Source organism: Ranitomeya imitator, chromosome 6 (genome assembly GCF_032444005.1).
Source record: "Ranitomeya imitator isolate aRanImi1 chromosome 6, aRanImi1.pri, whole genome shotgun sequence".
Classification (NCBI taxonomy): Eukaryota; Metazoa; Chordata; class Amphibia; order Anura; family Dendrobatidae; genus Ranitomeya; species Ranitomeya imitator.
Genome location: NC_091287.1, coordinates 214,822,804 through 214,846,149, shown reverse-complemented (window position 1 = coordinate 214,846,149; position 23,346 = coordinate 214,822,804).

The following is a 23,346-nucleotide window of genomic DNA, read 5'->3' as shown; positions in this document are numbered from 1 at the left end:
GGGGGCAGTAGCATTAGTGGGGCGGCTATGAGAAGGGCCATGGTTGCGTCTAGATCGGAGTTGATTTTTAGAGGATCTCACTGTAGCCACTCTGCTGTAGACGATTCAGTGCTGAGATGACTAGAATGGAGTTGCTGGAGCGAAGACCTCAAAAAATCCGCTGTGATGTTGACAAGTTCATCACTCACAGAACGGCGTTGGTTCCAGTATCTTCATACACGCTCCAATCTACTGACCTCATCTGCATTTTTTATGTTTTTTTTAATGAAGCAAACATCACAAGTCAGACATGAATATTTTTTGCACCTTTCTCGTATGTATTTAGGCAAAAAACATTTTCCTGATGAACAAACCTTGCATTTTTATTGTGGCTTTTTGTAATATATTTACGTTCAGTATTGATTGTTCAGTTTTTCCAGAATGTGACTTTTCCCGTGTGTCCAACAGTCCTGTCCACAGCATCGACATTTTTGAAGAGTGGGCGGAGCTTCGTGGGGAGAGGCTTTAAAGAGTGCCACCGACAGTCATCATAAAAGAAAGCAACTGACAGGCATCATAAAAGAGCACAACTGACAGCCATCATAAAAGAGCACAACCAGCAGTCATCATAAAAGAACGCAACCGACAGTCATAATAAAGCACAACGGACAGTCATCATAAAAGCACAACGGACAGTCATCATAAAAGAACGCAACCAACAGTCATGGAAGAACGCAACCAACAGTCATCATAAAACAGCGCAACTGACAGTCATCATAAAAGAGCACAACCAGCAGTCATCATAAAAGAACGCAACCGACAGTCATCATAAAAGAGCACAACTGACAGTCATCATAATATACAATACAGAAGTGACATACCTTATTATAGAGATGTCCGGTGTCACTGGAGAACATTTCTGGTGTAATTTTCGCCACTTTTGTGATGTAAATTACAATGATTCTGTCGTCTGCGCTTTGTCACTGGATGAGACTTGTGCACATACAGGAAGGTTTGAATTCTATCACAACTGTACAATCAGAGCTCTGTGTAATGTTTTATATTACGAAAAGCGATAATCTTTATTACGGTAACTTAAAACACACAAAGTGGCCAAGCTTTCTCTCTCTAACCCTTCATAAAAGGAGATGTCGTCGCCACATAATGTGCATGGAAGAGCCACTCTAATACATTAAGAATCAAAGCAGACCTTCCTTTATTACCCCACTAGCCGAAGAGCCTGGCGTTGCCCGGGCATAGTAACTAACTGTGGTTAGTTATAGTAAATTATAGTGATTATATTGCACATAAAAACATTTCACATCATATATTCAACACTACAGATTTGCAACACCAATTAAATAAATGATTACCCATGTATTGATAGTATTTTATTTTCAACTCATTCAAGAACCTTTTGATAAACATTTTTGGTTTTTTCAAGGGTGAATGGTCTGTCGCCAAGCGAAACTGTCGCCAGAGCAAATAATAATGTAATAATGTTTGACTCCAAGGCCCACTTAATGACCACTCCTTTGCCACTATGCTATAATTTTTTTCCGGCTGGGGTAATGTCACGAACCCCAGCTGTATCTGCCACAAGAAAGACGCAGGAAGACACAAGTAGAGCGGTGGAGAACTCATCGGGCAGCGAGCAGGACCTGAACCACGTGACTGAGGGGAGTAGCCGAGGGTGGAGACAGGCGCCAGAGAGAAGTCAAACGTGCCGAGGTCAATACCGGGAGATCAATGAGGTACCAGGTGTGAGATGGAAGGATAGTAAGGTGAAAGCCGGAGATCAGGGAGCCGAACAAAGCAATGAAGTACAGAAAGAGACGCGAGGTAATGAAGTCAAAACAGCCAAGCCAGGGGGTCAGAACCAAGGAAAACACAGTATGCTCCTGTACACCAGGGGGTCAGACACAAAGACAGATTGAAAGTATAACTGACAGGGAATCCAGGTTCAGAGCCTGCATAAATACCCCTCCCAGGTGCAAAAGGAGGCCAGATACAATTAACCCTGAGAGGGCAGGGCATGAACCCTGTCCAAACCATGACTACCCCCTCTTAACGGGGGGCCACTGGACCCCCAAGTTTCTCCTGGTATCTGGCATGAAAGGCCCCCACCAAACGATCAGCATGTACTGAACTGGCCGGGACCCATGAGCGATCCTCAAGAGAATACCCCTTCCAGTGTATCAGATACTGGAGCTTCCAGCGCACCCACCGAGAGTCAATGATGCGCCCCACCTCATACTCCAGCTGCCCCTCTACCAATACTAGTGCAGCATCGCATGGGGAGTCCTCCTTAACTGTCCCCACTGGCTTTAAGAGGGACCTGTGGAAAGCATCAGAAATTTTAAAGGAGGTGGGCAACTGTAGGCCACTGGATTGACAACCTCCATAATTTTGTAAGGACCAATAAACTTGGGGCTCAGCTTCATAGAGGGTATCTTAAGCTCGATATTACGGGTGGATAGCCACACCCTCTTCCCCACTACCAATGCCGGACCTGAGCCCCTCCTCCTGTCTGCCAGCCGTTTGTACCTTTTCTGGGCCTTCGAGATGTTCCTCTGAACCTCCCCCAAAGACTTCTGAAACGTACCACGCATTCGGCCCCAGGACGACCTGAATCCATGCAGGAAAACTCCCCAAAATGTGGGTTAAACCCATAGTTGACCTGAAAGGGAGACTTCCCAGTAGACTGACTTACATGACCGTTGAACGCAAATTCTGCCACGGGCAATACCTCACACCAGTCCTCTTGTCTGGAAGAGGCCAGACATCACAGAATTTGCTTCAATGATTGGTTCGTACGCTCAGTCTGTCCATTAGACTCCAGTTGATAGGCAGAGGAAAAGGACAACATAATCCCCAGCTTCTTACAGAAAGCCCTCCAAAACCTGGCCACAAACTGCACACCTCTGTCTGACACCACATTCACAGGCACTCCATGCAGCCGAACTACTTGCTGTATAAATAAGCAGTCCAAAGTTTCAGCAGACGGCAGTGCGGACAGAGGTACAAAGTGGGCTTGTTTGGAGAACCTCTACACCACCACCTGTACCACTGAGTTACCCCTGGAAGGAGGAAGATTTGTGATAAAGTTCATGTCACGATAGGACTGGCGAGTAAACTGGGACCAGGGGCACCTTTCCTGGCCCTAGCACTAGGAGGTGCCTTAGCTCGCCCTGTTCCACGGGATACCTCAGATGGCGAGGATGCCAGGGGCTCCACCATTGCCTTGTCTCCTAACTACAGCACTGCATCTGTCCCCTCCCCCCCCCCCCCCGGGGAAGAGAGGCGCTACCGTGTACCGCAGTGCACCAGCCCAACAGACAGGGGAACAAAGACAAGGGTAAAGGAAAATTCCACTCACATAAATATACTCTCACAAATAATAGAGGTATTCACCAGGGTGTGAAGGATGGGGGAAGAAAACAAGGCAGGTAAGGATGAGGAATTTCCAAGTGTACAAACCAAGCAACAGTCGCACAATAAACTCCTATAGCTCTCCAGACACCAGCTCTTCACTTTCCAGGTCTATCTAGGAAGTGCTAACTCAGACAAAGATCTGGCCAAAAGGCCTAGCTTTTATAGGAGAGAGGAGAGGCCAACCGAGCACAGCTGAAAGCAGGGATTTCCACATGGAGCATGAAGTGCTTCTTCTCAGTGGTGAAGCAGGAGCCATCAGAGGCTGCCATCTTCTGGTACTGCTCTTTCGCAGTAACTCCGTGACAGTCCATGGACAAATGTGTCCATGGTCTATCCGGAATTGGCAAAGGCACCAGTTCCCCGGCCAGCCAGACATGGGAACTTTTAGAACAGGCGCACACCCCACTTGCAGTCATAAGCTTTTTTATATTTGATACCATAGAGGGCCACCAGAAACCCCTCGCAACTGTCCCCGCGTAGGTGCAATCCCAGGATAAGCACTTAAGACAGAATCGTGAAACTTTTGCAGGAGACTGAGATGGAAACGTTCAGGTACGAACAATTTACCTGAAGGTTTATTACTAGGAGCCCAGGTTTGGGCCTCCAGAATTTCTCTCTGTAAATCAGATGAGATTTTGGCCACCACTACTCCTGGCTGAAGAATGGAGGAGGGGGTTCTGGAAGGGGCATAGAATCAAAGCTTGGGTATACAGCATCTTAATATTCTTAGATTCTGGAATGTGATAGTAAAATGAAAACAAGAAAAAAGCGTCCACCGAGCCAGTCTGGGAGTCAATCTCTTGGCAGACTCAATATAGGCCAAATTTTTATGATCAGTGATAACTGTGATGGGATGGAGGGCCCCCCAGGAAATGTCTCCATTCTTCAAAGACCAACTTAACTGCCAACATTTCTCTATTGCTGACATAATTTCTCTCGGCAGAAGATAATTTTTTTAGAAAAGAAGGTGCATGGCTTAAGATTAGTAAGGGTGGAAGGACCCTGAGACAAAACTGCCCTCACCCCCACCTCAGAAGCGTCAACCTCCACGATAAAAGGTCTTGACGAATTGGGTTGTACAAATACAAGAGCTGAAGTAAAACATTTTTTCAACATCAGGAAAGAATTTTTCGCAGCCACAGACAAATTTTTCACTTCAGCCGCCTTGAGAGTAAGGTCTGTCAAAGGCTTTACAACCTACGCAAAAACCCTTAACCCCTTAAGCCCCGAGGGTGGTTTGCACGTTAATGACCGGGCCAATTTTTACAATTCTGACCACTGTCCCTTTATGAGGTTATAACTCTGGAACGCTTCAACGGATCTTGGCGATTCTGACATTGTTTTCTCGTGACATATTGTACTTCATTTTAGTAGTAACATTTATTCGATATAACTTGCGTTTATTTGTGAAAAAAACGGAAATTTGGCGAAAATTTTGAAAATTGCGCAATTTTCCAACTTTAAATTTTTATGCCCTTAAATCACAGAGATATGTCACGCAAAATACTTAATAAGTAACATTTCCCACATGTCTCCTTTACATCAGCACAATTTTGGAACCAAAATTTTTTTTTGTTAGGGAGTTATAAGGGTTCAAAGTTGACCAGCAATTTCTCATTTTTACAACACCATTTTTTTTTAGGGACCACATCTCATTTGATGTCATTTTGAGGGGTCTATATGATAGAAAATACCCAAGTGTGACACCATTCTAAAAACTGCACCCCTCAAGGTGCTCAAAACCACATTCAAGAAGTTTATTAACCCTTCAGGGGTTTCACAGGAATTTTTGGAATGTTTAAATAAAAATGAATATTTAACTTTTTTTCACACAAAATTTATTTCAGCTCCAATTTGTTTTATTTTACCAAGGGTAACAGGATAAAATGGATGCCAAACATTGTTGTACAATCTGTACTGAGTACGCTGATACACCATATGTGGGGGTAAACCACTGTTTGGGCGCATGGCAGAGCTCGGAAGGGAAGGAGCGCCATTTGACTTTTAAATGCAAAATTGACAGGAATTGAGATGGGACACCATGTTGCGTTTGGAGAGCCACTGATGTGCCTAAACATTGAAACCCCCCACAAGTGACACCATTTTGGAAAGTAGACACCCTAAGGAACTTATCTAGATGTGTGGTGACCACTTTGACCCACCAATTGCTTCACAGAAGTTTATAATGCAGAGCCGTAAAAATAAAAAATCATATTTTTTCACAAAAATGATCTTTTCGCCCCCAATTTTTTATTTTCCCAAGAGTAAGAGAAGAAATTGAACCTCAAAAATTGTTGGCCAATTTGTCCTGAGTACGCTGATACCCCGTATATGGGTGTAAACCATTGTTTGGGCGTATGGCAGAGCTCGGAAGGGAAGGAGCGCCATTTTACTTTTCAATGCAAAATTGACTGGAATTGAGATGGGATGCCATGTTGCGTTTGGAGAGCCCCTGATGTGCCTAAACATTGAAATCCCCACAAGTGACACCATTTTGGAAAGTAGACCCCTTAAGGAACTTATCTAGAGGTGTGGTGAGCACTTTGACCCAACAAGTGCTTCACAGAAGTTTATAATGCAGAGCCGTAAAAATAAAAAATCATATTTTTTCACAAAAATAATCTTTTCGCCCCCAATTTTTTATTTTCCCAAGGGTAAGAGAAGAAATTAGACCACAAAAGTTGTTGTGCAATTTGTCCTGAGTGCGACGATACCCCATATGTGGGGGTAAACCACTGTTTGGGCGCATGGCAGAGCTCGGAAGGAAAGGAGCGCCATTTGACTTTTCAATGCAAAATTGACTGGAATTGAGATGGGACGCCATGTTGCGTTTGGAGAGCCCCTGATGTGCCTAAACATTGGAACCCCTCACAAGTGACACCATTTTGAAAAGTAGACCCCTTAAGGAACTTATCTAGATGTGTGGTGAGCACTTTGACCCAACAAGTGCTTCACAGAAGTTTATAATGCAGAGCCGTAAAAATAAAAAATCTTATTTTTTCACAAAAATGATCTTTTCGCCCCCAATTTTTTATTTTCCCAAGGGTAAGAGAAGAAATTAGACCACAAAAGTTGTTGTGCAATTTGTCCTGAGTGCGACGATACCCCATATGTGGGGGTAAACCACTTTTTGGGTGCATAGCAGAGCTCGGAAGGGAAGGAGCGCCATTTGACTTTTCAATGCAAAATTGACTGGAATTAAGATGGGACGCCATGTTGGTTTGGAGAGCCCCTGATGTGCCTAAACATTAAAAACCCCCACAAGTGACACCATTTTGGAAACTAGACCCTCTAAGGAACTTATCTAGATGTGTTTTGAGAGCTTTGAACCCCCAAGTGTTTCACTACAGTTTATAACGCAGAGCCGTTAAAATAAATTTATTTTTTTTTCGCAAAAATTTTTTAGCCCCCAGTTTTGTATTTTCACAAGGGTAACATAATAAATTGGACCCCAAAAGTTGTTGTCCAATTTGTCCTGAGTACGCTGATACCCCATATGTGGGGGGGAACCACTGTTTGGGCGCATGGCAGAGCTCGGAAGGGAAGGAGCGCCATTTGGAATGCAGACTTAGATGGATTGGTCTGCAGGAGTCACGTTGCATTTGCAGAGCCCCTGATGTACCCAAACAGTACAAACCCCCCACAAGTGACCCCATATTAGAAACTAGACCTCCCATGGAACTTATCTAGATGTGTTGTGAGAACTTTGAACCCCTAAGTGTTTCACTACAGTTTATAACGCAGACCCGTGAAAATAAAAATTCTTTTTTTTTTCACAAAAATGATTTTTTAGCCCCCAGCTTTGTATTTTTACAAGGGTAACAGAATAAATTGGACCCCAAAAGTTGTTGTTCAATTTGTCCTGAGTACGCTGATACCCCATATGTGGGGGGGAACCACTGTTTGGGCTCATGGCAGAGCTCGGAAGGGAAGGAGCGCCATTTGGAATGCAGACTTAGATGGATTGGTCTGCAGGCGTCACGTTGCATTTGCAGAGCCCCTGATGTACCCAAACAGTAGAAACCACCCACAAGTGACCCCATATTGGAAACTAGACCTCCCATGGAACTTATCTAGATGTGTTGTGAAAACTTTGAACCCCCAAGTGTTTCACTACAGTTTACAACGCAGAGCCGTGAAAATAAAAATCCTTTTTTTTCCCACAAAAATGATTTTTAGCCCCCCAAATTTTTATTTTCCCAAGGATAACAAGAGAACTTGGACCCAAAAAGTTGTTGTCCAATTTGTCTCGAGTACGCTGATACCCCATATGTTGGGGTAAACCCCTGTTTGGGCGCACGGGAGAGCTCGGAAGTGAAGGAGCACTGTTTTACTTTTTCAATGCAGAATTGGCTGGAATTGAGATCGGACGCCATGTCGCGTTTGGAGAGCCCCTGATGTGTCTAAACAGTGGAAACCCCCCAATTATAAATGAAACCCTAATCCAAACGCACCACTAACCCTAATCCCAACTGTAACCCTAACCACACACCTAACCCAGACACACCCCTAATTCTAATCCCAACCCTAATCCCAACCGTAAATGTAATCCAAACCCTAACCCTAGCCCCAACCCTAGCCCTAACCCTAACCCTAACCCTAACCGGAAAATGGAAATAAATACATTTTTTTTAATTTTATTATTTTTCCCTAAGGCTAGGTTCACATTGCGTTAGGGAAATCCGTTTAGCACTAGCGGATTGCGCTAACACAATGTCTTTTTAGGTGTCGTGTTTAGTGGTCGCGTTAACGTCCCCGCTCTGGAAGATCGGGGATCGGACCTCGGGCGCGCCGCGGACGCTGCAAGCAGCGTCTGAGGCGCGCCACAAAAGAATGGCACCTTGCTAGCGCGAGCCGAAAATGGCACGCTCTAGCGATGCGCTACACCTGAAAATCACATTGCTGTCAATGGTTGTGCTAACGGACCCGTTGCACGGCGTTAATTGTGACATTTTCGCCGTGCAACGCTGTCCGTTAGCGTTAACCCATTAACGCAATGTGAACCTAGCCTAACTAAGGGGGTGATGAAGGGGGGTTTGATTTACTTTTATAGCGAGTTTTTTAGCGGATTTTTATGATTGGCAGCCGTCACACACTAAAAGACGCTTTTTATAGCAAAAAAGTTTTTGCGTCTCCACATTTTGAGACCTATAATTTTTCCATATTTTGGTCCACAGAGTCATGTGAGGTCTTGTTTTTTGCGGGACGAGTTGACGTTTTTATCGGTTACATTTTCGGACACGTGACAGTTTTTGATCGCTTTTTATTCCGATTTTTTTGTGAGGCAGAATGACCAAAAACCAGCTATTCATGAATTTCTTTTGGGGGAGGCGTTTATACCGTTCCGCGTTTGGTAAAATTGATGAAGCAGTTTTATTCTTCGGGTCAGTACGATTACAGCGACACCTCATTTATATCATTTTTTTTATGTTTTGGCGCTTTTATACGATAAAAGCTATTTTATAGAAAAAATAATTATTTTGGCATCGCTTTATTCAGAGGACTATAACTTTTTTATTTTTTTGGTTATGATGCTATATGGCGGCTCGTTTTTTGCGGGACAAGATGACGTTTTCAGAGGTAACATGGTTATTTATATCCGTCTTTTTGATCGCGTGTTATTCCACTCTTTGTTCAGCGTTATGATAATAAAGCGTTGTTTTTTGGCTCGTTTTTTTTTTTTTTTCTTACGGTGTTCACTGAAGGGGTTAACTAGTGGGCCAGTTTTATAGGTCGGGTCGTTACGGACGCGGCGATACTAAATATGTGTACTTTTATTGTTTTTTTGTTTTTTTTTTATGTAAAGAAATGTATTTATGGGAATAATATTTTTTTTTTCTGCTTTATTTAGGAATTTTTTTTTTATTTTTTTTTTTACAAGTGTGGACATTTTTTTTTTTACTTTTTCACTTTGTCCCAGGGGGGACATCACAGATCACCGATCTGACAGTGTGCACAGCACTCTATCAGATCGGTGATCTGACATACAGCCGGGCAGGATTAGAGCTGCAGCTGCAGCCTGATCCTGACCCGGAAGTGCTCCCTGCAGGACCCGGATGCAGCCCGGCGGCCATTTTGGATCCGGGGACTGCAGGGAGAAGACGCTCGGTACACGGTGAGCACATCACCGTGTACCGATCGTCTCAGGGAAGCCCGCAGGGAGCCCCCTCCCTGCGCGATGCTTCCCTGCACCGCCGGCACACCGCGATCATCTTTGATCGCGGTGTGCCGGGGGTTAATGTGCCGGGAGCGGTCCGTGACCGCTCCTGGCACATAGTGCCGGATGTCAGCTGCGATAGGCAGCTGACACCCGGCCGCGATCGGCCGCGCTCCCCCCGTGAGCGCGGCCGATCGCATATGACGTACTATCCCGTCCATGGGAATTAAGTCCCAGGTCACCTGGACGGGATAGTACGTCATATGGGATTAAGGGGTTAATAAACGTCCTATAGAAGTTAGCAAAGCCCAAAAATCACTGCAACCCTTTTAAATCATGAGACTGCCCCCAATCCGTAATGGCCTGGACCTTCTTAGGATCCATGCGGAATCCCTCCCCTGACTCAATTAAACCCGGAAAGGACAGTTCTTGTACGAAAAATGAACATTTCTCTAATTTGGCATACAAATGATTCTCCCTGAGTCTTATAAGAACCATATGCAGATGGTGCAAGTGAGTTTGACTATCCGCCGAGTACACCAAAATGTCATCCAGGTAGATAACCATATAACGCCCAATTAGGTCGGAGAAAATAACATTAATGAAATTCTGAAAAACAGCAGGAGCGTTAGTGAGACCAAAGGGCATAACCAAGTTTTCAAACAGCCCTTAAAGTCGTCAGAAACGCCATTTTCCATTCATCTCCTTCCAGGACCCTTATAAGGTTATAAGTCCCTCGTAAATCAAGCTTAGGCTGGTTTCACATTTGCGGTTGTGTCCGCAGCATTTCATCCGCAACCATAAACGCAAGTAAAACCGCATGCAAACCCATGCAAACGCAGCCTTTTTTATCCGCATCAGCTTATGCATGCGGTCAAAAAAACGCAACATTTGCATACGTTAGCATGTGTTTGCGCTCTTATGCGCATGAGTTGTTATGGTGAAAAATTACCAGGAGAAAAATGTAGATAAACACCAATGGGCGTGTCTCATGGGATTTCTTAATATAGACACTTTGTACAGCTGAAATATTCAGATTTTGCTCCTGTATCCTGCTTCACGATGTATCTTTGCATGGAGAGCTTTTATTTTAACCTGGATTTGGATTTAAAGCTGTTTCTTGTCTTTGCGTTTGCTTGTTAGCAACAAAGAAACAGAGAAAGACAGAGAAGAACACGGCATCTGCGTTTTTTGAGACGCCCCATTATCAAAGTCCGGGAGAGCCGTGGAGCCTACCATACCCTATACAGCGAACTCCATGCCAACCCAGAGAAATTTGAGGAATATACCAGGATGTATCAAGAGACCTTCCGGGATTTGCTTGGTTGTGTCAAAGGAGCAATCAGGAGACAGGACACCCAGCTCAGTAGAGCGATTCCTGCTTAGGAACGTCTCCTGGTCACATTAAGGTACGTAATATTTCAAAACAAACTCCTGTCATAATTATTATTGTTTTGCTATGCATTATTTGTTATTTCCTTTATGTCTTTTGCAAATCCCCATCATAAATATTATTGTTCGTAATGTTTTTATTTCTTTTTTCGGCAGATTCCTGGCTATCGGAGTGACCTTATCATCGCTCCACTTTCAGTACTGGCTAGGAATTTCCACCTTGTCTGGAATAGTTGCGGACACCTGCCGTGCTTTGTTGAACGTTCTCCGGGAAGAATTTATCCCTCTACCCAGCGTGGAAATGTTGCTGGAAATATCCGAAAAATTCTGGCAAGTGTATAATTTCCCCAACTGTTTGGGAGCAGTGCGTGGAAAACACCTTCGGATTACCAAACCCGCCAGAACTGGATCTGAGTACTTCAACTACAAAAAATATTTTTCTGTAGTGCTCATGGCAATTGCAGATGCTGACTGTCGCTTTGTCGCCATGGACATTGGAGTTTTTGGCCGTGGCAACGACTCCCAGACTTTTAGAAACTCAGACATGGGCCAACGCATGTATGCAAAACATTTTAATTTCCCCCTGCCACAACCTCTTCCCAAAACTGAAGGCCCGCAAATGCCATTTGTTATGGTTGGGGATGAGACCTTTCAGATGTGTGAAAACCTACTGAAACCATACTCCAGTCGGGACACCACACCAAAAAAATTTTTAACTACAGACTGAGCATGGCACGAAGAACTGTTGAGTGTACCTTTGGGATTCTTGTCTCAAAATGTCGCATTCTTGGAACAGCCAATAATCTAAAAAAATGGAGACAATCGATGAGGTTGTCAAAGCCTCTGTGGTTCTGCATGACTACATAATGGCTAAAGAGCGACCCAACATTGAACTTGATGAACCAGTTTCAAACCCCTTGCCAGATTACCAGCATCACTCTCTGCAGTCAACAGTAGAAGGTGCCCAAATATGATACGATACGATACACTTTATTGATCCCGTGGGAAATTATGGTATCACAGCAGCACAACTTAAATCATAAAAATCATAAAGGAATTACATAGTTGACATGACAGTGGAGTTGACAGAAGAACATTATACATTATACATTAGAATAGGACATACACAACAAGTGAACTGAAATGTAGAGAAATAAGTAGACATTCACCTTGGTGGTTTAACCCTAATGTTATTGTTGTACATTCCCATGGCAGTTGGCACAAACGATTTCCTATATTTTTCCTTCTTACACCTCAGAAGTATTAGCCGGTTACTGAAGGTGCTCTTCTGTCTCATGAAAATGAGGGACCAATTTGCCTATTTGGTTTCTGATATCAGACGTCTGGCATGGCAAGATGTAATGGTTTAATAAAATGTTCTGTTGTGTTTGTTATGTACCCGTAATGTTAAAATGTTCCTGTAATGTTTTGTGTAACAAAAAAAACTGTTTTGAAACCTGTACCGAGTGCCCTCTGTCTTTCATGAGCTCAAATCCACTTATGATGTCAGTGCTATGGTAGGCGACTTCTGATTCGATCAAGCATCTCAATTCTACAGTATTTATTGGTCACAAAATGAAGAGTCGATGGAGGCAATACAAGGCATATCTATACTCACCAGGCCAGGTGTCAGAAATAGTTAATTCTGGATGCTGGGTTTTGTGCATCCTGAATTCACTATTTCTGACACCTGGTCAGGTGAGTATAGATATGCCTTGTATTACCTCCATCGTCTCTTCACTCTGCGTCCAATAGATTACGCAGACTGAAGAGATGCTAGAGAAAATGCAAGTCATATTTGTTTTTGACAACTCATAGCTCCATGACAGACACAAGAAGCAAAGCTGCAGTGCAGTGTTCAAGTTGTGTTAGTCCTGGAGATATGAGGCGGCAAAAACACAAAATTTACGGCGCAGTGTGTTTAGTCAGCACACGGTGTGTGTTGCCGGCGACGGAACACAAAGAACCAAACAGTAGGGGCAAAAAAAAAACACATTTATAAAAAAAATGACATTGGGGGTGTGTGGTCTGACTGTTTCCCAGACCAGTCGCACTGACCAGGAGCTCCTGCACTTTAGTGCCTTACCCTGGATTTTGCCACGAGAGTGCCACTTTTTTGCCCCTGTGCTGAGTGCTAATCACGCTCCACACCTGGGAGCCGTCGCTGCACTCTGGGTGCCCGTTTGGTCTCTGTGGTCCGGCGTGCTGTACAAGGAGAGGGGACGGCGCTGTGAGGAGACGCCATCTTGGGACCTGCCCTGAGGCTGTGCGCGGCTGCTCCACAGAGGTAACACCGCTGCACGCCGCTTCCACACCCTGCCCCGGCTCGCTACTTACCTACCTCTGGTCCCTGTTGCTCCGGATCTGGACCCGGGGCTTGAGGGGTCTCGCGGCCACCATGACCTACGGTCTCTCCCTCTCCTCCCGCCCTCGGTTCCTGGGTGGGGAGGCTCCAGCGAGGACGGAGGCTTGTCGGGTGCGGTGTGGAGTCCGGCTGCCTTTCCTGCTGCGCGGCGCTCGGCGGCTCTCCTGTCCCAACGCTGGGTCCGGCTTGGTGTGCATCTGTGGGACGCGGAGGCACTGAAGAGTTTGCCGCCAATTCCGGTGCCATCTTGGATTCTCTCCTGCGGCTAGAGGTCTGTACAGTGTCGGCTGGTGGAGTGATGCGGCTGGATTCCCCTCTGCAAGCCCTTGCCTGCTAATTACCGCCTGCTACCTCCTGCTGCCCCATACCCAGTAACAACTGCTAATATCTACTTATATCTGCTCCTACAAACAAACGGCAATTAAGCATTACAGGAGGTCTGCTGGGACAACGGACATTTGTTTGATCCAGCGGTGAGGTGCTTCTCGCTGTGGCCTCTCAGTGCCTCCCAGATTGCCTCTTCTATTTGCTGGGCTGCTTCTGTTGAGAGACTTCAACATAAACTTTTGGGTCTACACATTTTATTTCATTCCAAAACAGAGATGGAAAGTGCTGCTCTGCATTCATTTATCTCTCATTAATGCTCCTACAGCGACACCTAGTGTCCATTCCTTATAACTTGTTCTAACTTCAAAATATGTGCATTTAAATCTTCCGTCTTATGTCCAAGTTGTGAACACAGCGATTCACATTATAAGAAGCCTCATTATGGTTAAATCACAAAAAGAACATGAAAAATCGGCGACTAAAACTATTGCAGACGAACAGAAAAAGAACACACATGGAGATCTGGACAAATATTTAAAGAAGAAAATTGATTCTTCTCACACACCGGCAAAGCGGGCCCTTAAAAAATCTATCTCTCTTGATAATTTGAATGACTCGGACCTCAGTGGAGTTGACTCTGATAGTGATTCCATCCTGGATGAGATAGCGCCTATTTCCGGAGCCTTTATGAAGAAACTAATGGCCCAGAACATGAAAACTGTACTGGAAGAGTTATCTGGTATGCGTTCGGATCTTCAACAATTGTGGCAAAGAGTGGAGGTGCTGGAGTCAGCTTCCACAGACACAGTTGATGCTTTAACTGGTCTCCAAGACCAGGTCCTCAAACAACAACACCATCTTAATGTTGCTCTGTTGGCAGCCGAGGACCAAGAAAACAGGAGCAGGAGGAAAAACATTTGCATAAGAGGCATCCCGGAGTCCTTGGCACGTGAAGCCTTAGAGAAAGTAGCCAGATAAATTTTTGCTAATATCTTAGGCCAAGAAAGAGCCTCTACAATCATAATTGAAAGAGTTCACCGAGCGCTGAGACCTAAGCCAAAAACTGAAGAGCCGCCAAGAGATGTCATTTGCGGCATTCTCAGTTATGTTGATACGGCAGCTGTTCTTGCAAGTGCCAGAGAACAAGAAAAGATTATATACGATAACTCCCAATCCAGCTATTCCAAGACCTCGCTGCCTCCACCTTAACGAAGAGACGGATCCTACGTCCCCTCCTCTCAGCCTTAAAAGCAAAGAACTTGATATATAAATGGCTTTTATCTTTTGGTCTGGCAGTCAACGCAAATGGTCGACAGATTGTGGTCCGCACTCCAGAGGACCTGCCAAATTTTTGGGAATCACTCGATATTTCCCCAATTGAGCTCCCCTCTTGGATGCCTGTTAACACCAGCTGGAGACTCTCTCCGCTTACCAAGCCACAAGAATGGTCCATAAAGAAAAAGCATACTTCGCCGAAAGTCAAGAAATATGACCCCAAGAAACACCCTCCATGAAGAATCAGTCTTCTTGACCTTACATTATCTACCCAGTTTTCTCCTTGTTCTTTTTCTCTGTTTGATGTCCATGGTCCCCTATGGACCTTATCTTTATTAAGCTGTTCTACTTTATAAGGTCATGACCTTTAGTCGTCATTCCCATTTTTTGGTTCACAACTTGGACTAACTCGCCTATGTTTGGGTATAATAACCCCCTCTGCGATAGGCGAGCTATTGTTTGTAAAAAGGTTGATGGTTAGGTTGTTCTTTTCTTTTTTCAGGTATCCGGTTGAGACAGTTTTCCTTGTAGGAATGTCGAGTATGAGTAGTCAGGTGAGTTCGAGGTCCATTACTGTGGCTTCTTTTAACGCTAAAGGGCTTAATTCTCCCGCTAAGCGAAACCAAATTCTTACACTTTTAAAAAAACAACACACACAAATTGTTTTCCTCCAAGAAACCCATTTTAAAATCGGTAGAGTCCTTAAAACATTCTTTTCCTCGTATCCCATATGGTTTCATAGTTGTGGTACATCTTCTGCTAAGGGCGTTAGTATAGCCTTAAGGAAAGGCCTTCCTTTCTCACTCAAGGATAGCTTAGGCGACCAAGAGGGCAGATACATTTTGTTAAAGGGACGCTAGCTAACACAACAGTTACCTTTGCCAACTTATATGCTCCTAATAACTACCAGGTCCATTGGATTACCAAAACACTTGAAGTATTGCACCTATTTAAGGAGGGACTACTGATTGTGGGAGGTGATTTTAATCTAACTCTCAACCCTGAATTACCGTATTTTTTCGACCATAAGACGCACTTTTTTCCTCCAAATTTGGGAGGAAAGTGTGGGTGCGTCTTATGGTATGGATGTAGCATGTGGGGAGGGGGGCAGCAGTGAGTGGGATCGCACTATTATGCCACTTCAGGATGTCCCGCTGCCCAGAATCAGTGCTGGGGAAACCATGTGGTCCCGATGATTAAGTGCAGTGAATATTCATTAGCGGCTCCCCCCACCTATCAGCTGAGTGGTGAGCTGGGAGCAGCAAATGAATACTGCACTTAAGCAGGGACACACATAGTTTCCTCAGCCCTGATTCCTGCAGCAGCTGGGGAGGTCTGTGTGTCCGGGGGAGAGGAGGCAGCAGCAGCAGGGGCCAGAGGAGATCGCTGCATACCTTCCTGCCATGCCTGGGCTAGACGCTGAGTGCTGTGCACAAACAGGACCTGTGATGATGTCAGAAGTGGGCGGGCTGGAGCACCACATGGCAGCTCAGAGCCCTCCCTCTTCTTGACATCATCACAGGTCCTTCAGGCTCTCCACTAGAATCTGCAGCTTCCTCATAACCTGTGCTGTGGAAAGGAAACAAGAGGGAGGGCTCTGTGTGCAGTCATGGGATGCTTTTACCTCACCACAGTGTGGCAGGCTGCCACAATTAAGAGGTTAGTCTTTACAAAACACAATAAAGCACTCTGCCACTCCTTTGGTGAACTATAACTCCCAGCATGTCATAGGATCTGCAGGACATGCTGGGAGTTATAGTTCTTCCATGGGATTTTAAAGCAGCACTCCAGTGTTATTTTGCAGTGCTGGAGTGGTGCTTTCAATATAAGCCCTGTGCCCCCATTCTTATACTCACCCTCCAGCATCTTCATATAGTACTGTACAGACACCACACTGGTCCCGCAGCTTCCAACATAATAACCTACTATTATATATAATAACACCACATATAATAGTATGTTATTTATGTTATTAAATATTTTACCACATTTTTTTGCTTCAAATATTTTTTTTCCCTATTTTCCACCTCTAAAACCTGGGTGCGTCTTATAGTCCGGTGCGTCTTATAGTCCGATAAATATGGTAGATGCATGTAGCGGCTCTTCACCCATTTCCCCAGGTCTGAGAAGGAGTCTTTTACACGAGTTGAATTCCTTGCATCTTGTAGATCCCTGGCGTATTCTCCATCCCACCACTAAAGATTACACATTCTTTTCCCTCCCCGTACTCTTCTTATCACCGAATCGACCTCCTCTTAATTCAGTCCCAAGCCCTGTGCTTAATTAAGTCTGCCGATGTAGGTTCGATCACAATCTCTGACCATGCCCCTATCTTTATTGATATCACCATAAATACACTACCCCATCCCGCAACGTCCTGGAGATTAAATGAGTCTTTATTAGACTCCACACAGAATTTTAAAAACGTAAAATCTATCATCTCACACTACTGTGAAGAAAATAGCGTAGAGGTCGCTATCACACCTAACATCTGGGAAGCGCATAAGGCTGTACTAAGAGGCGAACTCATCTCTATTGGCTCCTATACTAAGAAAACGAGAGAAAAAGAAATTATGTCTCCACAAAGAGTCTGACGCACAAAAGTTTCAGGATGACCTCTCCTCCCGTCGCAGTGAATTCTACTAAAATGTTTATGCACTGCAAACACAGGTGCTACGTTCATGGGAATAAGAGCAGTAAGCTCACTTCCCGATTGCTCAAAAACCAAAATGGAAATAAATTTATAAAACATATTTATACAAATTCTAACTCAAGGGTTGATAGGTCAGATGAGATTGCGGAGGCGTTCAGACTTTATTATGAGTCCCTTTATAACTTAGACCCACCTGAGCCTATGAAGGACCACCTCACCGCAGTTGAAAGAGTCCAGAAATTTTTAGCCCCCCTCTCCCTCCCAAAAGTTCAACCCAAAGATTACTCAGCTCTACTCTCCCAAATCACTCCTCAAGAAATTAAAGACACTATACATTCAATGGCTAATAATAAAACTCCAGCTCCAGATGGTTTCCCTGTGGTTACTATAAAAAATTCTTAGATCTGCTCCTCCCACAGCTAGTTTCCCTCTTTAGTGCATTCTTGGCAGGAGACACCCCTCCTAAGCAGACTCTAGAGGCACACATTACTGTTATCCCTAAGGAGGGGAGAGATGGTAGCTTTTGTGGTAATTACAGACCTATCTCGTTGCTTAACACGAATATAAAATTATGGGCAAAAATCCTCGCTTCCAGAATTAATACTGTTCTGGACTCTTTAATCCACCCTGATCAAGTGGGTTTCATGAAGGGCCATGAGGGTAAAGATAATGCCACAAAAATTCTCCTGGCCGTGATCGTTGGTAAGTCGTTGTGTGGTCGCTGGGGAGCTGTCACACAGACAGCTCTCTCCAGCGACCAACGATCTGGGGAACAACTTCGGCATCGTTGAAACTGTCTTCAACGATGCCGAAGTCCCCGGGTAACCAGGGTAAACATCGGGTTACTAAGCGCAGGGTCGGGCTTAGTAACCCGATATTTACCCTGGTTACCATTGTAAAAGTTAAAAAAAAAAAAAAAAGTACATACTCACATTCCGATGTTTGTCACGTCCCCCGGTATCCACAGGGTTAAAACTGCTTTCGGCAGGAGCGCTGCTAATGCACGCGCTGCTGCCGAGAGCTTTCCCTGCACTGTGTCAGCACTGGCCGTAAAGCAGCGGTGACGTCACCGCTGTGCTTTGCTTTATGGCCGGCGCTGACATTGGCGACAAACATCACCTCCTTCGTTGAGTGAATGGCTAAATAATGTCCATGATATACGCAGGTTGGAAGAAATGTCTAGTTGGAAGTCACGTACACATGACAAATTCCTCACCATATGGCTTCCCTGGTTACGCTTTTCATCTTCGCCCACATGACTCGATTGCTCCTCTTCCAACATGACTCGATTGCTCCTCTAATTACTCACATCTTTTTGGTTACCCTGATGAAGGAACCACTGAAACGCGCGTCGGGGTGCTCTGTACTTGGGCACGCAGGACCGACAGGTATATATACGGTTATATTTCGCTAATTCCCACATATCTTATAGCAAACATTGATGTGCATATATGATACCACAGTGCAGGAGGGGACATATGATACACTATAGACTTTGTCTTTCGTTTTTATATGCAATTTTGCACAATTATACTATTGCACTTTTTTGCACATTGTTTTTAGTGGACACACATATATAATATATATTTTACATTTTTTTAACCGATATTTAGCACTTTTTTCACTAGTTGCATAATTTCCCCTTGTATGCACGCAATTTTTTCATATATGCGCTTATAATTAGATTGTGGGATTGTTTATATATTTTTTATATCGTATTTTCTACCTGTACACCTGTGTATATTTATTTCCCAAGTAATGCACTTTTTGTGCTGATGTTGCCATACTATTATAATAAAGGCATTTTATTTGACCTATCTCTCTGTGGCTTTTTATAATATATAAGAATTTTTTTTTCTTACATATAGATATATATGTTTTTTTGCTAGTATTATGAGTCCTTTGACAGCCCTTTGATTCTTTATATTTATGCAAAGTATATAGAGTTTCTGACTGACTACTTTCTTCCATGCTATATAAAGCAGAAACGTGCCATCAGGAGCAAAATCATCTTCATGCATAACAATGCACCATCTTATGCTGCAAAGAATACCTCTGAGTCATTGGCTGCTAGAGGCATAAAAGGAGATAAACTCATGGTGTGGCCACAATCTTCCCCTGTCCTTAACCCTATAGAGATCCTTTGGAGTATCATCAAGCAAAAGATCTATGAGGGTGGGAGGCAGTTCACATCAAAACAGCAGCTCTGGGAGGATATTCTGACTTCATGCAAAGAAATACAAGCAGAAACTCCCCAAAAACTCACAAGTTCAATGGATGCAAGAATTGTGAAAGTGATATCAAAGAAGGGGTCCTATGTTAACATGTAACTTGGCCTGTTAGGATGTTTTGGAGTTAAATAGCATTTTTGTTCAATGAATGTGACCTCCTAATGCTGCAAATTCCACAAATGAGCATTTTCAGTTCTTTAAAACATATCAAATGTTTAGATATTCTACTGTGTCTAATAATTTGGATCAGCACATTTTGAGTTTTTATTTGTTTTGGAGATTATACTGTTATCATTGAGAGGTTCCTTCAGAAAAATTCAATGTTTACTCTAACGGGTGATGACTTTTATTAGACTGACTGTCATTTGCACCGACCATTTAGGAAAATCCGAGAAAAATGTAATTTGCGTAATAATTTGGAACATGATGTATATATATACAGCTCTGTCAAAAATTAAGAGACCACCACATCAAAACCCTGTCATGACCAGCCCAATCTCCAGACCTGAACCTCATTGAAAACCTCTGGAATGTAATCAAGAGGATGAGGATAGTCACAAGCCATCAAACAAGAACTGCTTAAATGTTTGTGCCGGAAGCAGTGTGAACGACTGGTGGAAAGCATGCCAAGATGCATGAAAGCTGTGATTAAAAATCATGGTTATTCCACAAAATATTGATTTCTGAACTCTTCCTGATTTACAACATTAGTATTGTTGTTTCTAAATGATTATGAACTTGTTTTCTTTGCATTATTTGAGGTCTGAAAGCACTGTTTTCTGTTGTTTTTTTACTTTGACCATTTCTCCTTTTCAGACTAAAAATACAAAATTTATTGCTTGGAAATTCAGAGACATGTTGTCAGTAGTTTATAGAATAAAAGAACAATTTACATTTTACTCAAAAATATTCCTATAAAGAGAAAAATCAGAGAAACTGAACATTTTGCAGTGGTCTTTTAATTTTTGCGAGAGCTGTAAATACACTATTATATTTTATGTATTTGGGGAATATTCTTTTTCCCAGATTAATAAAACTTACATACTTATTGAGGCTTTTTGTAATATAAATAATTTCACTCAGTGCTGATTGTTCAGTTTTGGCAGAATGTCACTTTTCCTGTCACCCCTCCTGTCCGCAGCAGCAAGATTTTTGAAGAGTGGGCGGAGCTTCATGGGGAGAGGCGTAAAAGCGCACTGACAGTCATCATAAAAAAGCGCAACTAACAGAGTCATGATAATATACAGCACAGAGGTGACAAATTATTGCAAAGATGTCCAGAATCACTAGATAACATTTCTGGTGTAATTTTTGCCATTTTTGTGATGTAACTTCTGATGATTCTGTTGGCTGTGCTGGATGAGATTTGTGGACATGCAGGAAAATTTTAATTCTATCAAAACTGACCAATCGGAACTCTGAGTAATGTTTTATATTATGAAAAGTTATAGTTTTTTGACTAACTTTATTATTTAAAAAAATGCACAAAGTGGCCACTGCTTTTGCCCTCTCACCCTTCGTTAAAGGGTATAGCTGGGACTTTATGAAAAATAAAAATGTACCTACAAACATGTAGGTAATTTCTACTTACCTGCCTGATGTGACTGGCACCGTTCTTCCCTGGCACAGAGAAGTCACAGCCGATCCTACTGGGAATTCAGCTGCCTCTGCTGATGTCACGTCAACATAATTGCTGTTCAAGCCAGAAGGTGCGTGTATAAATCCCCCGCAGCTCCAGCACTGATGTTCCAGGGGTCTCTGCCAGTCTCAGCACTGTGCTGCAATGGTATTGTGACTGCACCTTATAGTATAGCTGCAAAGTGAATACTAATAACCATCAGGGACCCCGAACCATCAGCGATGGAGCCACAGGTGATTAAGCAGAGTTGTTTGGGGGACATATTGGACTTTTTTTTATCGCTTTTTATTGTCCTGTTTGTGAGGTAGGATGTAGAAAAAGATGGCAATTCTGCTGTTTACTATTATTTGACTGTATGGTCCCCTTCACACAACTGTGTATCATGTTTTTCGCGGATGCCAAGTGTACCCTATTGTATCCTATTCTACCCTATGGTGCTGCACTCATGTCGATGTTTTCCCAGCAGCACAGATGACAAAGGCCCATGCATGTCTATGGGTCTGTGTAAACATGCCATCCATGTGCCGTTCGTGTTTAACCCCTTTCTGACATCGGACGTACTATCCCGTCCATGTGGGGTGGGCCCCTATGACCATGGACGGGATAGTACGTCCAGCGCGATCGGCGGCGCTCACGGGGGGAGCGCCGCCGATCGCGGCCGGGTGTCAGCTGTTTATCGCAGCTGACATCCGGCACTATGTGCCAGGAGCGGTCACGGACCGCCCCCGGCACATTAACCCCCGGCACACCGCGATCAAAGATGATCGCGATGTGCCGGCGGTACAGGGAAGCTTCCCGCAGGGAGGGGGCTCCCTGCGGGCTTCCCTGAGCCCCCCGCAGCAACGCGATGTGATCGCGTTGCTGCGAGGGTCTCACCTCCCTCCCTGCTCCCTCCAGCCCCGGATCCAAGATGGCCGCGGATCCGGGTCCTGCAGGGACGGAGGTGGCTTCACAGAGCCTGCTCAGAGCAGGCACTGTGAAGGCTGCAGTCCTGTAAGTGAGATCGGTGATCTGACAGAGTGCTGTGCACACTGTCAGATCACCGATCTGTGATGTCCCCCCCTGGGACAAAATAAAAAAGTTAAAAAAAAAATTTCAAATGTGTAAAAAAAAATAAAAAAAAATATTCCAAAATAATGAAAAAAAAAAAAAATATTATTCCCATAAATACATTTCTTTATCTAAATAAAAAAAAAAAAACAATAAAAGTACACATATTTAGTATTGCCGCGTCCATAACGGCCCGACCTATAAAACTGGCCCACTAGTTAACCCCTTCAGTAAACACCGTAAGAAAAAAAAAAAAAAAACGAGGCAAAAAACAACGCTTTATTATCATACCGCCGAACAAAAAGTGGAATAACACGCAATCAAAAAGACAGATATAAATAACCATGGTACCGCTGAAAACGTCATCTTGTCTCGCAAAAAACGAGCCACCATACAGCATCATCAGCAAAAAAATAAAAAAGTTATAGTCCTGAGAATAAAGCGATGCCAAAATAATTATTTTTTCTATAAAATAGTTTTTATCGTATAAAAGCGCCAAAACATAAAAAAATGATATAAATGAGGTATCGCTGTAATCGTACTGACCCGAAGAATAAAACTGCTTTATCAATTTTACCAAACGCGGAACGGTATAAACGCCTCCCCCAAAAGAAATTCATGAATAGCTGGTTTTTGGTCATTCTGCCTCACAAAAATCGGAATAAAAAGCGATCAAAAAATGTCACGTGCCCGAAAATGTTACCAATAAAAACGTCAACTCGTCCCGCAAAAAACAAGACCTCACATGACTCTGTGGACCAAAATATAGAAAAATTATAGCTCTCAAAATGTGGTAACGCAAAAAATATTTTTTGCAATAAAAAGCATCTTTCAGTGTGTGAC